The sequence below is a fragment of the Dermacentor silvarum genome, chromosome 8 (genome assembly GCF_013339745.2).
Source record: "Dermacentor silvarum isolate Dsil-2018 chromosome 8, BIME_Dsil_1.4, whole genome shotgun sequence".
NCBI lineage: Eukaryota > Metazoa > Arthropoda > Arachnida > Ixodida > Ixodidae > Dermacentor > Dermacentor silvarum.
In genome coordinates, this window is record NC_051161.1 from 18,247,436 (window position 1) to 18,262,363 (window position 14,928).

At 51.5% G+C, this 14,928-nt stretch overlaps 1 protein-coding gene across 10 annotated transcripts in view; it reads left to right on the forward strand.

Annotated features, from left to right (window-relative positions):
- Nucleotides 1-14,928, forward strand: part of LOC119460722 (plasma membrane calcium-transporting ATPase 2) — a 336,648-nt gene that overhangs the window by 157,395 nt on the left and 164,325 nt on the right. The window lies entirely within an intron of this gene.

Genomic DNA, 14,928 nt, shown 5'->3' on the forward strand with positions numbered 1-14,928 from the left:
AGCAGCAGCAGCTAGAGGGGGGCGGCAAGCAACGGCACACCTCGCTATCGGCCGCTCGAGACCCGCGAACTAGCTGGAACGGCAGCACAGGCGCGCCGCGTAATTACTGTAATGAAGCGTTAACCCTGCTGCGGCGCTGTTCCGTCGTGCTCGCCCTCTTTCTCCTCGTAATCCGCGCGCCCGCGAGCACACTTCCCCGCTCGACACGCGAAGCGACCCTCCTGACCCTGCGCCCCCGATACTTCCCCCAAGTCCCCCTTCCCCTTCTCCCCTCTATTCGCTTCTTTCTGCTTCCTTCTTCAACGCTAGACACTCCTCTCCTACGTGTGGTTCGAACCGAGGGTGCGAATCCTGTTTGTATTGCGGCGACGGATAAAAGAGCCCACGTTTGCGCGCATTCGTCCGGCTCGCCAGCAGTGTCGCGTTTCATGCGCTGTGCGTAACCGAGCTCAGTGACATGTCATCAGCTCAGTGACATGTCAACGTTGAGGGAAACGTAGATGCGTTTATTTGAAGGCGAAAGTGGCGCGTCGCATTCGCTAGCGCATTATCCTAATACGATGCGCCATTGTTTACGTTTAGCGCTTCATGTCTCGTCCCGGTGGTTTGAGCCGTCCTGTGTTAGGGAATGCAAGATCGTATTGCGTGTTCCTAGCGAAAGTTTGCGGACACAGCGGCCTTCGCGGTTTTTTTTCCCCTCCCTTATTTGATGCGATGCGCCAACCATCTACATCAGTTTACTGAAATCGACTTAGTTTCGGTTCGATCCACTTCCGTCAGACGCATTTGTGCGATGCGCTACTGTATCACTCATGCTAACGCAGACGGTGTTGAACACAAGACTCTGTTTGCAAAGCTGTCCTGTACCTTTTTGTTTGTGCATATTTTTCTGCATGGGTGGTCCCCTTTATCATCGCCTAATATCGGCGTTCTACGACTGAGTACGAGTCCTCGATGTCAAGCGCTTCATGAAAACTCATCTCGCCGAGATTAATCATTGTCAAATGGTTGGAAGATGGAAGTTCCGGTGGAAGATGTTGTGTGACTCGTCCATGAGCAATAATTGCTTTTGCAAAAAAAGAAAATAAAACGAGCGGACACACACGCACACACACGCACACACACACACACACACACACACACACACACACACACACACACACACACACACACACACACACACACACACACACACACACACACACACACACACACACACACACACACACACACACACACACACACACACACACACACACACACACACACACACACACACCACACACACACCACACACACACACACACACACACACACACACACACACACACACACACACGCGCACACGCACACGCACACGCACACGCACACACACACACACACACACACACACACACACACACACACACACACACACACACACACACACACACACACACTGAAGCAAAACAGTTCCTCTGACCTTTTTGAAAATACACGACGAGAGTGCAAGACCGCGCGAGTTTTGCCGATTACCCAGTAGTTTACACCGACTCAAATAGAACGGCTCGAACTCCGCTTTCTTGTCAGCCCAGCACTTGAAACAAAATCTGCGTCGCCTCTCGCATCGTCAATTGCCGCGCATGAGTGACTCGCCACTTTTCTATTGCGAACGCTACATTGCTTCTGCTTTCTTGTTCATTCCTATCGGTCGTTGGCTGTATCTATTTTGCACTGCATCGTTTGGAAGAACGGGCCGATAAGGTCGCCAGAGAGAGCGAAAATAAAATAAAATGAGTAAGCCAGATGAAAGCACAGTCCACAGCACTGGAGGTAATGATGCGTCACCGACTAGTTTCCAACATTGCTGTGTTGAGTTTTTCGTTGTGAATCGTCTCTCACGTCTGGGAATCGCGGGGGGAATGCCGCTACATTCGTGAAAAGCGAGGAACGCGTGGTTGAGATCCAGAAAAGCTTCGAAAGATTTCGAGAGTCCGCTGTAAACAGGCTCTTTAGATAACTCGCGTTTTATCTGACAGCTGAGTTGCTGGTGGCTCACATTTGCTAAGAACGAAACTTTAACGGAGCGAAAGTTGAGCTGGACGAAGTGAGAAAAAAAGATGGCTGGAGAAAGAGAACAAGGAAAAACGAAAATGAAAATTATGTTGGCAGTGCGAGCAGCCGTGGAGGGTTGGCACGACTACGTGCCATTCATACTTGTCTGAGCTGAATGAGCGCCCTGCGCGTGAGCTCATGTGCATATGTCGTGCTTTGGCTAGACAAACGGAGTCGTTAACGCCAAGAATATTTAACTGTTTAACACACCTGGAGGCCTTGCACAACGCTAACTAAAGTTGTTCCCTACCCCGGGAGCAATCAACCTTGCCGGTTTGCGCGTCCCTTCGGTGCAAACGCGCAACAGTGCTGGCGGGCCGCCACGCTCGCAGGGGTTGGTGGTATTAAACGCAGGAGCAATCTCTGGCACTTCCGTGAAGTGTTGTGTGGATACTTGTGCGCGGACACTAGCTTCTTATTTTACACTTCTCTGGCTCACACCGAAGATAAAGCGTATCGTTTCCGTCGACGCTTTCTCTGAAGGCAGTCCCGTATGACGAGGTTGTGTTTTATTGCACAGCGCCCATGAACTTGTTTTGCTTAACGTGGGTGTACGCGGGTCGCTTCTCCTGGTTTGGTTTCTGATTGTTTATGTTTACTTTTTTTTAGATTTATGATGTATGTGTGCTTGTACAGTTTAACTGCGCATTGGGATTGCTGGCTTCATAATGTAGCCTACCTTCCCAGTTGTCTGCGGTTATTAAACAACGACGAGGCTGTCTAGAAACGTGTTTTCGCCAGTTCTTTCTTCTTTAAAATTTTTTTCTATCTTATTCTTTATTTCGCTCGGTTGATGCGAGAAGGAGCGCCAGAGCTACTGAAGGTATGAAAAAGTAGGACGATCGCTAAAAGCAACAAAGCGACGTTTTTCACTTGTTCAAAACTGCTGTCGTCTCAATTGCCCCTGACCTGAGCGCTTCATCTACAGTTACACTGCCTTCGATAAAATGAGCGTCGATGTTCTAAATTCAAGATCCAGGACAGCTTTGTTGGGACATATATCCGAACGCAATGCGCGTACAGTTGGAATAGTAATATAGCCTCTTTCTCTCTCTAGCCGTGCAGTTTCTGGTTAAACTGAAAATGATAAGGCGGCCTAGGAGGGGCACTACAATGACGCATTAGTGCAGCACATAAAGAAAGAAAAGAAAGGAAGAATATGTTCTAAAATTTCAGTGTTACCAGTCTTCCAATGGGCTGCTGCATGCGTTCGTAAGCGCCCTCGGGCGAGCTCTGTTCCACCTGGGTGACGCAATGTTTGCCTCCCTCTCCGTCCTTCCGATCTTGGAACGCGCGCTGCGTGCCTCGTGGTCCGCGCAGGGAACACATCCTGGCAGCGGCAACGAAACAGCGCCTCGCCCGTCCCTGGATTGAGTTTGAGGGCGGTGTTTTGGGGGGAGGGGTTGGCGGTATTACCGGGAGAAGGGTAACAGGCGTCCCGCGGGCCTTCAGCTCGAGCAGCGGGCGCGGCGCGCGTTGCTATATTTACCCAACAAAAGGCGGGCGGAGAGGCAGTCTTGGGGCCCAACGCAGGCTGCCTGCTTTCCACTCCCCCTATCCCTTTCCCTTTCGGTTGTGGTCGCCTCAACGGCGGCGTTGGACGAGGAGGAAGGCGGCGGCCCTGCATGCTCGCTCGTGATGAGGAAGAGGCTGAAGCGCGTGACATCGTCTGGAGATGACGTCACCGTCGGCTTCTCTCCCTCGTACGCTGAGGAGAAAAAGAAATAATAAGGCCGCTTCGTCAGGTCGAGCCGTGGCCCGACGTCCCCGGCTGTGGAAAGGTTAAAGTTGAACGCGTCCCTGTCTTCCTGCGCGCCCCGGTCGTTCGGTCGGCCCCGGAGTGTTTTGGTGGGGCCACCGTTCGGAGAGGGCAGCAATGAGGAGGAGAGGGTGAGTGGAGGTAGGAAGAAGGGCTCTGAGAAACGGCTGCCCCGCACTGCTGCCAGCGCGTGCGTGAAAGTCCGCCGCTCCGGCATCGATTAGTTGCTCGCCGTCTAAGACAGCGAACGGATCGGCCTTTTCGCCGGCCTGCCCGAATAGGAAAGCTAGTGCGCGCGTTCGCGAGAGAAAGGGAGGAAGCCGAAGAGATGCGGGGTGCGGCGTTTTGCGCCCGTTCGGTGACACCTCGTCGATATTCCGCACCTGACTCGAGCAACTAGAGAGGTTTAGCACGCAGGAAAGTTTCCAGGGAATCGGGAGAGTCTTTTTCGAGTCGGCGTGCTGACATTGCTGTGTATGTTTGTTGATACTTTCTACGTTATGTGAGCAAGAATTATTTAAGAAAAGTAAGTCTACGGGAAGATAGTTAATAAAACGGAGAATAGGGCTAGGTGGCTTACACTAAGCACGATGTTAAGTAGCGTGACGAAAACGACACTCGAGAACGAAGAAGGGGCGCACACAAAGCGCTTTGGGTGGCTCCTTTCTTCGTTTTTGTGTGTCGTTTTCGTCTCGCTACTTAGCATTGTGCTTAGGGAAGATCATGTTGCGCGGGCCGGAAACACGCACGTTTATTTCTGTGTCGGACATCAGTGCGCCGTGTGAGATTTTGACCAAACACTGCTTGCGAGAGCGTTAGTCCTTCTGCTGAGTATATCAGGCTTACTGCGACGTGATTTAGCCGAGCGTTAATGCTTCGCCTACTTGCAACATTATGCTGACCTTTATAGTGTGGTCGTATTCTTGTACCGGTGTTCTTAATTTTTACGTTTAAGGGAAAACGCGTGAGCGGGGCTGGCTTCTACTTGAATGTAAATGATTGCACATGCTACGTACGTGAATATTTATATTTTTGCTCGATCTCTCTCTCCTTTATGGGCGTATACTGCGTCTGCCCCTCCTTATTTAGGTTTGCAAATAGTAAGCTGTTCTGCGAGCGCTACCTAGCTTTTATTGCCTTACACATTTCTTCTTTATGAGTTTCGCTGAATATAAGAGGATGACTTGGTAGCTAAGAAATTGGTGATTTCTTGCTCCGCGCACTGTGCTCGCAGCTGACGTCTTTGGCGTGATGGTAACAAAGACGCGAGTGATATACTGTTTTTGGCAAAGCGGTGACCACATTGTACTTAATTCCGACCTATTTCAGACGTGACGTCGCCCCATCAGTGTTACGCTACGCGCTGGTTACAGTGTAATCAGGGCAGACTGGCTTTCGCATCTAAAGACTTACCAACATAGGCCTCACATTTCAGCCAGACTTACATTTGTGGGCGTCGCGCGACGTGTTGCAGACGCAGCGGCGCCGCGCCAGAACTACGTCGGAAACAAGTTCCGCGTGGTTTTAACATTAAGCGTTCTGGCGTCGTTTTCCGGACGCGTCGTTCTACCAGTCCGTCCTCGTGGCCCTTCTTAGCTTCGACTGTCGCCCGTCCCCATGCACTTTCGCATGACCGTGTCGCCGTCTTTACAAGTGACGCCCGCTGGGAACTGCCGCTTGGGAGAGAGAGCATCGTGAGATAATCGAAGAAACGACGGGCGCTGACTTCGTGCCGAACCGCCGGTGCGCGCATATATATATAACCGCCAACTCTCCCCCCCTCCCCCCTTCCCTTTATCTCCCTCTCAGTCTGTCTGTCTACCTCTCTCATTCCCGCATCTGTTGTCGCGACAAGGAAGACTGAAGAATATTCTACCCCGGTAGCGCAAAGCAGCAGCAGCAAGCGAAGCCGACGTCTGCGGCCTCATCGTCGTCTGGGGCGTGACGTCACTACTCGGTGGAGAGAGGCCATATGCACACGCGACCTTTCGGCGCACGTTCGCTTCGCTACACCGCCGCTGCCTCTTTCCACCCTCTCACCTCCCGCAGCGTGCAGAGCAAGCGCTGATAAAGGTTAAAGTTGAACTTTCGGATGGACGACGCGGCGTTACGTGTAAGGAGGCAGACTCTCGACGTCGGGGCTCTCTCTGAATGACCCGGCTGGTTCGCTCAACGCGTAAAGCTTCCCGGCCGCGCGGTGAAGCGAGATGCTGACCTCGCTCTCGGTCGTCGCCACGCTTTCTACGTATTCAAGTCGTGAACGGCGTCGCCCCTGTCGCGCAGCCGTTGCTCTCGAGTGGGGAGGCGTTGACTGCGAGCGTGCGGTCGAGCTGCCTTCAAGAAAAAGGCTGTACGCGCGCGCCTGCGCGTCTGACGCGGTCTCTCTCTCTCTCTGAGCCAGGCAGGCATTAATAATGGTCGCGGAGGTGGGAATTGCGGGAGGGGGGTTAGAGCTCTGCGACGAACGGTCCGGATGGCAGTGACGTTCGGGCGCGTTTCGCAAGAATCGGTGTGGTATTGGACGTGCGCGTGTGCGGTCAAAGAATTTTATGAAGAGGGGATCAAAGCTCCTTTTGGAAAGGAAATCGTGCGCGAATCCGTGTCGTCAGGGCTCGAGCGTTTGCGCGGCGGCGACTTTAAAGAGCGGTAGCTCAGTTCGGTCCGTGTTATCGCTGAGCAGCTTCGCCCTAATAGGCTAAGCGCATGGAGTTCGATTCTCGGCAGCAGCGTTTACATTCCGGTGAAGGCTGAATGAAGGTGCTCAAATCCTGATACTGAAATTAATCAATTAAATTCTGGGGTGTGGCGTGCTGAAACCACGATCTTTTTATAATGGACGCCGTATCGCGCATTAAAGAACCCAAAGGAAGTCAAAATCCGGAGCTCCCTCCTGTCTCACGAGTTTAGATGTCGCTTTGTTGCTTTCAGACTTTAAAATCAATCTATCAATCAATCAATCAATATCAATCAATCAACGTTTCGCTTGTATGTGCGCTTGTATACGTATACTTATTGTAGTCTTTGCGATCCTACTAGTCTGCAGCTAACACTCTTTATAGTTTTGTGGTAACGGCACCTTTCCTACCGGCCATCTAGCGTGACAATAGCCTGCAACAGAGTGCCTATGTTTAACTTGTGAATGGCGGCATCTCATTTTTTATGATGAAATGTAGGACGTTCTTACGCAACAATAAATGCAAACAAATGAAGAATATTGCAGAGGGTCGAAGCTCGCGAAAAGAGTGGGCAAAGAATGCGTTGCTTTACCTGTATGTATACGGCTCCATTGCACCTGGTCACGCTTGCCCGCCAACGTAAGACGCGTTAGTACTCCATGTCCTTCATGTGTACCGCCTGACTGCGAGCGTTCGTATATATACAGTCCGAAGTCTCGAATGGCGAAGCGAGCAGGCGCGAACGCTTAGGAATGACCTCGTCTGTACGAGGAGTGCCGACACGCTCTTCACTAGATCGAGGACGCCTTTTCCGTCGTTCAGGATGCCACGTTTACATTCCTATTAACTTGCTTCCTTGTCTGTCTGCTGTCTGAGCATAGCCTGTCTATATGGTGCCCTTCAACTCGCCTTTCACAATTCTTTGGCCGGCAATGAATGTTTACTCTTCTCCCAGATGGCCGACTGACTTGCGCACATTATACGGACTACCTATATCGATAGTGGGCATAGACAAAGATAGCCGATAGATAGATAGATAGATATATAGATAGATAGATAAACGATGATGATGATGGATGGATAGATAGACAGACTTATAGATAGATAGATAGATAGATAGATAGATAGATAGATAGATAGATAGATAGATAGATAGATAGATAGATAGATAGATAGATAGATAGATAGATAGATAGATAGATAGATAGATAGATAGATAGATAGATAGATAGATAGATAGATAGATAGATAGCAAAACATAGATGTTTATTGCAGCTTCTTCATATAGCTACGCAGATCATGGGCCACTCTGCGTCCATTCGGTGTTTCGTACAATTGGTCGACTACGCTCTGTGGGCTGCGCCGTTTCTGTTCGTGTTCCCATTCCCATTTGAACTCCAGCCAGAGAGCGCAAACAAAGCGTCACTGTGTGACACGACGCCGCTTTTGGCGGGGCAGCTCTTTCCCCCGCCGGCAAAAAGCATCGCATCGCATCGCGGCTGCCGCTTCCTGACGATGAACGTCCTAACAAGCGGACACCCTGCTTCCTTTCAGCTCGGACTGTTTTCTTTGGCTTCCGCCTTCGCACCTCGCAAGAACAACTGCGCCCCTTCGCTTCTCCCGACCATAGAAGAAGCATACGCCGCCGGCCACAGTGGTGGGCGAGCTCGTTGCGTAGTCAGCTGCAGACTAAAACGGCTACGAAAACAGTGAAAACCCGCGATGCTCTCTGTTGAATGAAGAGTTGTGATGGCGCTGATAGCGTACCTCGAAGAGGCGAGGATGCGGGCAGTTTACCAATAGGAGAGCGCTGGGCCAGAAATAGAAGTGCGCGATATTATCGAATGAACGTGTCACTGGCGTTATTCTGTGATCAAATCGCTTTTCTTCGCCGTTATCTCTCATGGGCGAACAGGCGTTGTGCCCCCTCATGAATACAACAACAACAACAACAACAACAACAACAACAACAACAACAACAACAACAACAACAACAACAACAACAACAACAACAACAACAACAACAACAACAACAACAACAATAATAATAATAATAATAATAATAATAATAATAATAATAATAATAATAATAATAATAATAATAATAATCAATGTCCAAGAAATTTGGTATGCTTTTTTGCTCGAGCATGTACGCACTCCATCTGCATCAAAACCTCCAGCGTGGTGCTAGCTTAGGAGAACATTGCGGACAAACACACGGAAGGTTTGCGGCCCGGTGCGCTATACCCCAGTGTGACACCAAAAAGAAAAAACCACGAAACAAGTATTGGTTATGGTAACGTCACGTTACACTCATCGAATTCGCGGTTACCGCGTCAGAAATTCGGCGAAGACCGGGTATGCAAAACGACAGCGCGGCTTATTACCGAAGCCATTTACATTGTCTTCCGGCATAGTCGATATGCAACTTTGGGACGTAGAAATCGGTTTTCAGGCTCACTGGTCTCCCGCGCTGTATCTAACCGAGAGCGTTGATTTTCAAGTTCCCACTGAAAAAATTTCTGCGTGGATAACAGTTTCTGCTAGAGCACCTACACACTGGTACTTGCCTGTAAAGCCTCCAGTGTCCGCGAGGTCGTCGCAATCACAAAATAATACTAGCGAAAACAAACGCACGAGACGAAGCTGGAGTAACATTGTTACAAATTTCTGCCTCTTTGCACTGCGATGTAGTACTATCTGCACAGTGCCTTTTATCTCGTGCATTTGCGTTTGCACCCACGTTATTTATACAGCCGTGGCTTTTACAGTCTTTTACGACAATGCCGCTGCCACATTTCCAAAACGAAGCGTCAATATATATACACCGAGGTTCGCTTGTATGGAGCTGTACGTGACGCCATTCTCGTAGACCGAGGACTCGTTTATGCACAGGAGCAGTGCACGGTTTCTCGCTTTTTAGCATGACGTAAACCATTCGACACATGATCGTTAGCCTACCCAGATGACGTCACAGTCGGAGTGCGCAGGCGTTGACTTTCCACAGGAGGCGTCGATTCACCCGGCATTGCGCTCATGCACGCACGGTTACGGGACACGGAGTCTTGTCTCGTCATCTTCCGTTCACTTTTGCGGCGCTGCGTCTCGTCATCCGAGTGCGACAGCACTTTTTTTTTCCTGGTCGTGGTTAGTCGAGGTCGAGAGGCCGCTGCGAACATTTTGCGCCAGCTGGGCCCGTATTCTCGATCGATCACTTTGGAGGATATCGATTGCATGGCTAACCCGCAGAGGGAGTGGGCGTAACGAACGCGATGGCGCACTTCCCGTCAGCGTTTATTTTCACGTCGCGCAGTTGTCAAGACGAAGTGTATCGACGGTGGATGTCTGTCACTTCAGTCAGGCGCCGAGCCGCGTCACGCAATAGAGAAATCATCCCCCTTAGTTATCGATCGGGAATACATACTCGCCCTGATTCTCCCGGGAGGACAGGAGTCGTTGATCTCCTTTCTCTTGGTGCCACGTGTCGTTGTTGTCGATCTGACGCGCCATGTATCACACTCGTAAACGTGAAGCGCGAAGGTGAAAACAGTGACGACAGAATGGACGTCACTGTTTGCTGTCTCGCGCTTCAAGTTTTTCTAGTTATGGAATACCGACTAGCCCGCCGTCAAGTCCTGCTTAGGCTCGTACTCCTCGTGAGGGTCCTTCTAAAGAAACGGGCGATAAATTAAATGGTTTTGAGAAGGCTATGTGCCACCACCTTTACTGCTCCATCGGCGCGCTGCTGGCGTTTCTTGTTCTTACATTGTGTTTTCAACGATGTCCTCTCTGCCGATCTATAGTTTACACGCCGTGGGGAGACCTTTTGGATGAATTAGACATTAATATGGCTTTTTTTCTTTTTCTTTCTTTCTTTCTTTTTGCGCAGAGCTGGCTTGCCATTTAGTTAGTTTTCTTGGATATGCCCTCTGGAATTACCCATCAATGTTGGAAATAGGAGAACAAAACGTGTCATGAAAAAAATTACGCAATAAATAAATAATTAGAAAAACAACTATTATGGGGTATGGCCGGAGAAGAGGTTTTCACCCTCTAAACAAGAAGAAAAATATATATTTAAAAAGAGAGAGCAAGCGAGCGAGCGAGCGAGCGAAAGAACAGCGCGAACGTTCACATTTACATACTGAGGCGCTGAGCCGTGCTCCCACGAGGTTAGGCAGGAAGCAGTGCTTCTTATGAATCACTATATATATATATATATATTTAAACCCTGTTAAGCGCTGGTTGCTCACGCTTGCTTCCCGCCTTCCCACGGAGGTTGAGCGAGGCCTCATTCAAGAAGCGTGTTTTACTACTCGCTCATTTCCTTCCCTGCGATGCAACTGTCCCCGAGTGCGGACGCTCTTCAGTGTCAGCGCGTGCCGACAGCGGCATGTCCTACGGATTGGCTCACTAACCCCCAACCCATGTTCCCAACGCGTCGTGCATATCGCGACCGGTGTCAACGTCTGGGTGTCTGGCTCGCCGGGGGTGTGTGATTTGCGACGAAGACCGACTGCCACTCCCTTCGGCGTCCCACGCGGTCTTGCAGCAACCGGGGAGCTGTGAAGTTGGCCAAATGCCTTCCAAACGCCGTGCCAAACGTTTTTAAAAAAAGGTGCAATACCCGGAACGCCGCTTCCTGTGTGCTCTTCTCGAAAACATTGCGATGAGAGCCGCAAGCAACGTGCGACGACGCTTTTTTGTGCGACCCATTCACGCTGGACGCGTGGCGGCTTTGCCGCTTGGTCAGAGTGTTATGCCGGTAAGCATGTTTGAGTCAGAGCAGGATAAATAAAGGAGGCGAAGAGGATGCGCAGACTCATGCGCTTGGCGAGACGGCAAAGCAGATGGGGATGGTGACTACGCGTGCGGGGACGTTGGAAGGAAGATTGATGCGGAGTGGCTTGGCAATCTCATGAGTGTTATGCTCAGTTTTCGAATTGGGGAGGTCGTGTAATCTGTAGAATTGATAAGTGGTCGCCGAGAAGAGTGTGCGCGTGTGTGAGGGGAGGGAAGGGAGGGAGAGGCAGACTTGTAGGGTGGCACTGCAGACGCAACGCGTACATGATTGACTCGCACAAGATTGGTGGTCACTGCACTTATCAGCTTTCAAGTACGCGAAATGGCGAAGTATAGACGCAGAACTCCACCAGACTCCTCGATGTTCCGGTGATTTCTGCATTCGGAACTGTGTCATGTACGCCGTTCACAGTATACACGTAACGTACTAGCCCGTATTTAGACCTTTCTTTATCCTAATTAGCAAAACGCTGTCGTTATTGGGTCTCGAGGTTATAACACAGAATCCCTGCAGCGAAACTATAAGGAGACGAATGGATAGCGAACATAAGCCGTGACGGGCTCTTATCTCCTGGAGTTGACTTGTCTGTTATATTCCAAACGCCTTGTTGTGCGAAAGGTGGTTGTTTGAGGTGTTGATAGTAGGTTTGTCGTCGCGTAAGCTGTCCCACTTACTTCAAGTTCACTCTGAAACTACACAGGTTTGTGGAACATAACCACCGGATGTGGCCGAAACAAGACGAACGACAAAGTCGCCCGCTCAAGAAAAAAAAAAAAAAACGCTTGTTCTGTTTGTGTGTCCTTGTGTGGTTGTGCTTTCACGCGCGCAGACAATTATGCTATCGAACAACAGATGATTTCCCCCCCTCTCATCCGCCGAGCAACACGGCCTCAGACGTTCCCGTATTCTAGCAGCCACGACGAGCCCATTTGCCTTGCAATCCCTTCTGTCTCTGTCCAGAAACAATTAATGCCGCTGTCGTCTCGCGTCGCGTTTTTCGCTTGCTGTGTACACTTGGCCTCTTTGAGAGAGAACAACGCACCGGAAGCACCGGCTCCACCGTCCATGCTGACAAGGCAGCAGCCAGACCATGGACAGTTTCGCACTATAGCCCCCTTTCTACGGCACTTCCTTCGGCCTCGTTGGTCTCAGCCGTGAGCAGCGCTGACGAGGCTTGTGGCGGCCGGTGTCCAGATAAACGAGAGGGACGAGCGCTTGCGTCACTTCCTGTCCCGAGGGCAGCCCTCCCTGGCACGCTCTTCCGGTGCAAGAAACTGTTTTCTTCGCTCCATAGTTACTCCCAGCTGGCTCGGAAGGGACTGGGGAGCGCAGGGAGCAGTGGAAAGAGAGAGAGATTGGGCGACTAGATTAATCGTTGCTCTCCGGCCTGCGGGCTGGACCGCAGCCAGCTGACGGATGGCCGGTCTGCTTCGGTCACGTCTTCTCCGATGGGACGGCGCGCTCCCAGACGAATTGTTCCCCGCCGCCGGGCTCTGCGTCCTTCGTCCCTGCGTGTGGTGGGTCCGTGGCAAGACCCGCGAAATGGATGGCCCGCCTCGTCCCGTTTAGCTTCAACGGCGGCGCTGTTTTGCGCGCACAACGCCTACGTCGGCTGAATAGGAGGAGGTGCACCCTCCGCACGGGCGCTCTGTAACCGTCGGCCGCCGCCGCTGCTGCTGGTGCTGGCGATGTTGCGACTTCGCCGAGGGAGCGCATGGCGGCGGCCAATACAAAGGCCGACGTGGGTATTGAGACCTTGGATGACTGCGATAAATCAAAGATGCGCCAGTTTGAAATTGGCAGCCAAAGTCTTTTGCGCTTTGGTAGGCGAGTGTTCGTTCGAAGTTTCAAATGTGCGCGAAACTGTGCTCTCTCTATTTCCTTTCTCTCTCTTTTCATCCCTATACTCCCTTTCCCCAGTGCACGGTAGCAAACCGGACGTGCGTCTTGTTAACCTCCCTGCCTTTCCTCTCTTCTATTTCTCTCTCTCTCTCTCTCTCTCTCTCTCTAGGCGAGTGTTGCTGTGATATCGCAGGACGGCGTCGCTAGACATTGAGTGGAATGAGCATTTGGCATACTTTCTGCGTTATTGAACAGCCTTCTTTTATAGCGGAGCGCTATGGAATGCCAGTAGGTGTCGTTTATCCTAACAAGAATACGGCCCTTTCCGCGTGGGTGACACTGCGCGTCGACGATCCGTTAATAGCCGTGCAGCCAAGCACTGAACTGTGTTCGGGGTGACGTATAACCGCTCGGCTCACTGTATTCGGCATTGAACCTGACTGCACATTCATTATTCATACGAATAAAGCGCCTTACAAGAGGACTGTCAGGCACACCTTGAGGTGTACACTTAAGACGAGCAACCCATTCCGCCTGTACATTGTGAACACCGTTATAGCGCACATATTTATTCCACGTGCTCAAAGGTTACCACTTTATGATGCCTCACGGGGGCGCGTTCCTTTCTCAGGAAGACTATACGTCTTGTATCTGTTCAGTAGTCGAGGTCGCTCCGCGATCACGTCGCGTCGTACCTCGCTGCACATCGATTGCTGGCGTCAGTCACCCTTCAGCCTGCACATTAGCATGAGAGCGCTCACCAAATGGCGTCGCGCAAGGTCTCATTTGGCGCCTTTTAACTCCACTGGAGCGAGCATGCATGTGGCGAAAGGTCCATTGTTTTCCATCACTCATCCGCTGACTGCGCCGTTTGCTCTCACCGTTTCGCCGCGTCCTCTCCGACCTCTGATTCTCCTTCTCGCCTCTCGGACGTCTGCAACGCCTTCCGCTTCTCGCCCTTGCAAGAACAGCGGCGGTTACTTAGCGCATCTTCCGCTTTAGTGTCTTCGCCTCTCTCTACGGCCAGCGCTGCGCAAAAGGGTTAAACCGGGTCGGTCTCCATCACCAAAGCCTCGCGAGCCGAGATATACCTGCAAGCCCCGTTCAGGTGAGGCACGACGCCCTGCCCTCGGCCGCGGCTAATGGCTCGCCCGTGCCCCACGGTGGTGGTGCTTTCTCTCTCGCCAGTTCTCGCATCTGCTTTTTAAACTTGGCACGCTGCGCCGTTCGCGCAACATGCTGTCGCGACGGGGCTTTTCTCATCTCCCGCTTTGCTGCCCTCCTACCATACGCCACCTCGTATACGCTCTCTCCCACTTCCAAGCCTCTTTTCCTCCTTGCCGGCATATTTCCGAAAGCCCCTTCTTCTGCAGCTCCTTCGCGGCTATCTCTTACCCTCCGCGGGCTCCCTTTCCCTTCTCAGTTGAGTTCGCTTATTACTAACCTTGCCTTAGGCCTTCCCCGCTGCCTCTTCCTTCTCCGCCATCGCCGGGCCAGCCGCCGCGTCTACTTCTGTTCTTTTCCAGGCGTTGCTTTTTTGCCTGCTGCCTCCCTCCATCCGTACGCGTGCATCGTCTGGGGGGGCCCGTTCTCAAAGGAGAAGACAAGCTCAGCCTTCTTCCTCATCTTCATCCTCTCCCCGCCGCACTGCCCGTGAGGCTGTGCTCCGCTTCTTTTTCTCTCCCTCTCTTTCTCGCCCTTCCCTGAGCCAGACATTTCTGGACGCTCTCCTGCCGTCGCCGACGCCGCCGCCA